A 6,182-nucleotide genomic window follows, 5' to 3' on the forward strand; every position below is an offset into this window, starting at 1 on the left:
AGGGTATGACGTCAAGATAGTGGCAGAGGCGGATCCAAGGGTGAGACTCTTCTGTGCTGTAACGAAAGTTAGATTATAGACCATCCACATAAGAATACCTACAAATAACACTTTGCTAATTGTACAGTCCTACCTCTCGATATGCCCTTTCCTATGGAGGATCTTGTTCCCAGTCAGGAGGTATGAACCGTGGAAAGTACAGTCTAGTATCCTATGTAACATAAAGCACTAATTGAGAGCCTGTCCCACGCCCAATAACCTCAGATCTGCCTTAAATATAACTCACCCTTTGCGAACACCCAAAAGCCCCAATTCTGCTATGTGGATCCCGGCAACAGGTTAACCAAGTTGTTGTTGATAAAGGGCTGAAGACTAAAGTGGAACAGAACAACAATCGTTACCTCACGCCCGCTCAAGGGTAGGCCGTGTATATAAAGAAAGGTAGCGCACAGCGCTATTACCGTGTTTCTGACGTACACCGGTCAAACCATACCGTGGTCCACGCAAGTGCTCCACCTCCTTCCTTCTGTGTTCTTAGCCACGGATGGTCCTCACGGAATGAGACAATAAGGGGGTCTGGAAGGGAAGAGGACCAACTGGCGAGCAAAACACTGAGGACCACAAGCTTTCACTAGTGACTACAATACAGGGAGGTGCACGGGGATGAGCGGCACCTCTCACTCCATGGTATACCAGACCCGGTATATTTCCGCTGTTTTGAGGGAGCGGGTATGTGGGGACCGACTGACGGAGGTGCAAGGAACAAAGCACTTAACAGGGGGTTAGGAAAGTAATTAGGATTGGACCGAAAACACAGAGCCAGAGCACACTGAGGTACCCAGCCACACACACCAGACGCCACCAACAGGGAGTGATTGCAATATTAAGGAGGGTCGTAGAACAAAAAGGGGGAACCAGCGCACTCACAATTCTTGCGGAGTTCCAGAAGACTACTGAGATGCAAGAATGGAGCGCTAACCACCAACTCGAAGCAACAGACGAAACAACAGAGAGTGGCGCTTCCGCGAACGCCAAGGACGCGGAACGAGCCGCGAAAAACAACGAACAGCGAAGAAGGACTCCCGGAGCAGGAAATCAACAACCGGAAGACAGGCTACACTAACTAGGACGGAATAAGATTCCAGGCTAGAACGCTAAGCGCGTTCATGATATCTCAGAGACCTTATATACTGGACCTCCTGCCGCTCCTAACCGTGGGGCATGACACCCTGCACATGTCTTTGCTGTGACTAGGTCACAGGCTAAAATGTCAAAAGCTGGACAGGCCCTGGATTCTGGAATAATGGACAAGGTGCCTCACAAGAGGAGGAGCAGTAGGGTTAAGGCAGAGCCTTCCCACCTGTCTCAGGAAACTGATCAGTCTCCTCAGGGAGATGCTCTTGAGCCTGAAGAAGGAACTGTCCCAGATGAGCTTGAACCTGATCAGGTTGAGTTCTTGGGGACAGGGGGCCCTTCCAGGTCTGATCTGAGCCAGGAGCAGAAAACCTGCCCCTCTCTTGAAACCCTCAGAAAGCAAGCTGCTGATGAGGCTGCTGGGAATGCTAGTGGCACCCATAAAGTTTATTGGGATGATGGACTCCTATACTCAGAGAGTAGAGACCCCAAGCCTGGTGCATCTAGGAGGTTGGTTATACCTTTGAAGTTTAGGGGGTTCCTATTGACACTAGCCCATGATATTCCCCTACCAGGACACTTAGGCCAGAACAAGACTTGGGACAGAATTGATCCTCACTTTCACTGGCCACACATGTCTGAAGACACAAAGGAGTTTTGTCGCTCCTGTGTAACCTGCCAAGCCAGTGGCAAAGCAGGTGGCACTACAAAGGCCCCCCTGATACCACTACCTGTGGTGGGGGTTCCCTTTGAGAGGGTTGGGATTGACATTGTTGGTCCAATGGATCCTCAAACAGCATCTGGGCACAGGTTTATACTGGTGGTAGTGGATCATGCCACCAGGTATCCAGAAGCTATTCCCCTAAGGACCACTACAGCACCTGTAGTGGCAAGAGCCCTCTTGAGTGTGTTCTCAAGAGTAGGTTTTCCAAAGGAGGTAGTATCTGACAGAGATGCAAACTTTATGTCAAGTTACTTAACTGCAATGTGGAAGGAGTGTGGAGTGAATTACAAATTCACCACACCCTATCACGCACAATGCAATGGTGTAGTTGAAAAGTTCAACACAACCTTAAAGGGCATGATCAAAGGACTCCCAGAGAAGCTTAGGCGATAGTGGGACCTTCTCTTGCCCTGCCTTTTGCATACAGGGAGGTGCCTCAGAAGGGGGTTGGCTACAGCCCCTTTGAACTTCTGTTTGGTCACCCAGTCAGGGGTTCATTGTGTTTGGTGAAGGAAGGATGGGAGTTACCTCTCAAGCCCCCAAAGCAAGACATAGTGGACTATGTACTTGGTCTCCGCTCCCGGATGGCTGAGTATATGAAAAAGGCAAACAAAAACCTTGAGGCTAGCCAGGAACTGCAAAAAGCCTGGCATGACCAAAAGGTTGTACTGAATGTTTATCAGCCAGGACAGAAAGTGTGGATGTTGGAGCCTGTGGCCCCAGCAGCTCTCCAGGACAAGTGGAGTGGACCCCACACTATAGTTGAACAGAAAGGGGAGGTTACCTACTTGGTAGACCTTGGAACCCCTAGGAGTCCCCACAGGGTTCTCCATGTCAACAGGCTAAAGCCATATGTGGACAGGGCTGACATGGGCTTGCTCATGGCAACTGATGAGGGACAGGAGGAAGAGAGTGACACACTCCCTGACCTCCTCTCACAGAACCCTGATGATGGGTCAGTAGATGGTGTAGCCTTGGCAGGCAGCCTCACTGCCCAGCAGCAAACTGATTGCAGACAGGTTTTCAATCAGTTTAGACATATGTTTTCACTGACTCCAAGTCAGACTACCTGGTGCACTCATGAAGTGGACACCGGGGACAGTCTGCCTATTAAAAATAAGATTTATAGGCAACCTGACCATGTCAGGGACTGTATCAGGACAGAAGTCCAGAAAATGTTGGATCTGGGTGTGATTGAGCCCTCAGATAGCCCTTGGGCTTGTCCAGTGGTCCTTGTGCCAAAACCTCACACCAGTGGTGGAAAAAGAGAGATGAGGTTTTGTGTGGACTACAGAGGCCTCAATGCAGTCACTAGGACTGATGCCCATCCAATACCAAGGGCAGATGAGCTTATAGATACTTTGGCCTCAGTCAAGTACCTTAGCACATTTGACTTGACAGCTGGCTACTGGCCGATCAGACTAGCTGATGATGCGAAACCAAAAACAGCATTTTCTACCCCTAGTGGGCATTATCAATTTGTGGTAATGCCCTTTGGTTTGAAGAATGCACTTGCCACTTTCCAAAGGTTGGTGAATACAGTTCTCACAGGCCTGGAAGACTTGAGTGCAGCATATCTTGATGATATTGCTGTCTTTAGATCCACCTGGGAGGAACACCTGGTCCACCTAAGGAATGTTTTGGAGGCCCTGCAAAAAGCATGCTTAACTATCAAGGCTTCTAAGTGCTAAATAGGGCAGAGTCAGGTTGTGTACCTGGGCCAACTTGTAGGTGGAGGCCAGGTTCAACCATTACAGAGCAAGATCCAGACCATAATGGAATGGACTGCTCCAACTACCCAGACTCAGGTGAGAGCCTTCTTAGGCCTGACTGGGTACTATAGGAGATTGTCAAAGGGTATGGATCAATAGTGACACCCTTGAATGACTTAACTTCTAAGAAAATGCCGAAAAAGGTTCAGTGGACAGCTAGCTGTCAAAAGGCATTTGATGACCTGAAGCAGGCCATGTGTACTGCTCCCATTCTGCAGAGTCCTGACTACTGCAAAAAGTTCATTGTTCAAACTGATGCATCTGAATTGGGGGCTGAGGTTGTACTGTCACAATTGAATGAAGAAGGTCAGGATCAGCCAGTAGCTTTCATAAGCAGAAGGCTAGAGAGAAACGTTGGTCAGCCATTGAGAGGGAGGCCTTTGCTGTGGTTTGGTCTCTGAAGAAGTTGAGGCCATACTTGTTTGGTACTCACTTCCTTGTTCAGACAGACCATAAGCACCTCTTATGGCTAAAACAAATGAAGGGTGAAAATCCCAAACTGCTTAGGTGGTCCATTTCCCTAGAGGGGTTGGACTTTACAGTGGAACATAGACCTGGGAGTAACCATGCCAATGCAGATGGACTCTCTAGGTATTTCCACTTAGAACATGAAGACTCAACTGGTCAAGGTTAGTTTAATGTCCCTGCGTTTGGGGGGGGGGGGGTTGTGTAGGAGAGTAGGATCTGCTTCACATGGTTACCCCCACTTTTTGCTGGTGTTTCACTGTTTTTCGACCTTAGTCTGGTTGTGGCACTGCTAATCAGGACCACAGCCTAGCTGCTTCCTCTCTAAAATGGTTTCCATGTACATTAGGTACATATCTAATTGGATTATGGAGTGCCTTATAAGCCCCTAGTATATGGTATACTATGTACCTAGGGCCTAGGTACCTCAGAGGCCTACCAGGGGCTGCAGCATGTATTAGGCCACCCCTGGGAAGCACTCCAAAATGGCACCACAGGTCTGCTACTGCAACCTGGGTAAGGGTGTGCTTTCACCCCTTACTGTGGTATAGGCTACCTATATCACTACCTTATACAGACACATACAAACCTATAAGCCACTCCTATGGCAGGCCTTGACAATCCTGAAGGCAGAGTGCTTGGTTTTATGTGAGAGGGTGCCCAAGCATGAGCTGAGCCCCTCTGCAGCATTCGGAAATACTTCCTTATGGCTGTTCTGTCATACAAATGAAGCTGCTGGTGAATGATCACCAGTATACCGAGTGCACAGCAGAATCGAATAGAATACACTTATTTTTCTATGAATTGAATACACGAGAAACTTCAATTAGTTGATGGAAGACAATTGTTCAACAAAAAACTTCACAATTGTATCAAAGAAATGTTTTTTATGTATATATGTGATCCAAATAATCACAATGCAAACAATATACAGCATCAATAAATGAAAAATTCAAATTGCGAAACATAATACATCTTGATATAGGAACATGAAGCCAACAGTGTGGATTTGCGTCAGTTCATGAACAAAAGCCCAATGCATTTCGGGATTTAGAGGACATCCCTTCTTCAGGGGTCACTGTGGAACAAAAATTACTATTTTTAGAAACTGGGATAGACAAAATGCAACCAAATATATTGAGAATAAACATGGAGGAAGATGCAACGTCCTGGAGAACAATGACAGAAAACTTCTAGTCGATTTCAACACCTTAGCAATAAAGAACCAAAGTGATGAGAAAATGAGTGTGCTTATGAAAGGAGGAAAAAAATGTTTTGAGAAGGAACAATAGTATAAAGCCAAAAACCAACGTGCTACGTGCTACGTGCAAAAGTACATTCAAAGTTTTAATGACCTTGAAGTATGAGGTAGAGAAAATAGAGCTTACTGGTATAAAAAACGAAAATGTTGACTCCTGTGGGCTAATCAAGGAAGTTCGATTGGGTTGGACTGTAGCCTTAGTTACGTACTCTGAGAAAAAATAAATGTGTGGTTGTAGAGGAACAGAGCACAATATGGCTTACAAGTGAACAGAGGAGAGGTGAAACTTACTGCAAAACTCCCGTGAGGGAGACGACACAAGCAACGAAGGATGGTGAGTAGCGAGTAAAATTGGAAGACCACTGAAATGCAAAATGCAAAAGAAATAAAAAATGGGCAAGGTGCTGACAAAAAGGGAAATTAAGGATAATACGTAATCCCAGCATTACATTACCTGAAACGAGAGCAGTGGAGGTTGGGTATAAGGAGTGTGTGCGGAAGAAACTGCAAAGAAACGAATGACAAGGGAACCGAATTACCAGAGGAACTACAGAATAAATTGGAGCTACCGAAAAAGATGAGGGACCTGGGAATACCGCTTAACAGTGTCCGTGGGAAACCCAAATGTCAAATTTCAAAGCGCTCCGGTGCGGCAAGTGAAACACAAGGGATTGTGTTTGAGAACGCCATAAAAAGCATCACGGGCAAGGTCACGTGATGACAAACAAATAGGACAGCGTCAACGGACTACACAGAAAACTCCGAGCGCCATATTGAAATGGGAGAATAAACTGAAACAAATGTGGAAAGTAATTGTGTAAATGTG

The 6,182-nt window shown here is 46.6% G+C and overlaps 1 long non-coding RNA gene across 1 annotated transcript; it reads right to left on the reverse strand.

Annotated features, from left to right (window-relative positions):
• Positions 1 to 5,515: 5,515 nt before the first annotated feature.
• Positions 5,516 to 5,861, reverse strand: LOC146785231 (uncharacterized). Its single transcript, XR_014970567.1, has 3 exons — positions 5,811 to 5,861; positions 5,648 to 5,718; positions 5,516 to 5,566 (listed from the first exon to the last, which is right to left on the reverse strand). It is a non-coding gene; the product is annotated as an uncharacterized LOC146785231 (long non-coding RNA).
• Positions 5,862 to 6,182: the final 321 nt, after the last annotated feature.

This window comes from Triturus cristatus, chromosome 11 (genome assembly GCF_964204655.1).
Source record: "Triturus cristatus chromosome 11, aTriCri1.1, whole genome shotgun sequence".
Classification (NCBI taxonomy): domain Eukaryota; kingdom Metazoa; phylum Chordata; class Amphibia; order Caudata; family Salamandridae; genus Triturus; species Triturus cristatus.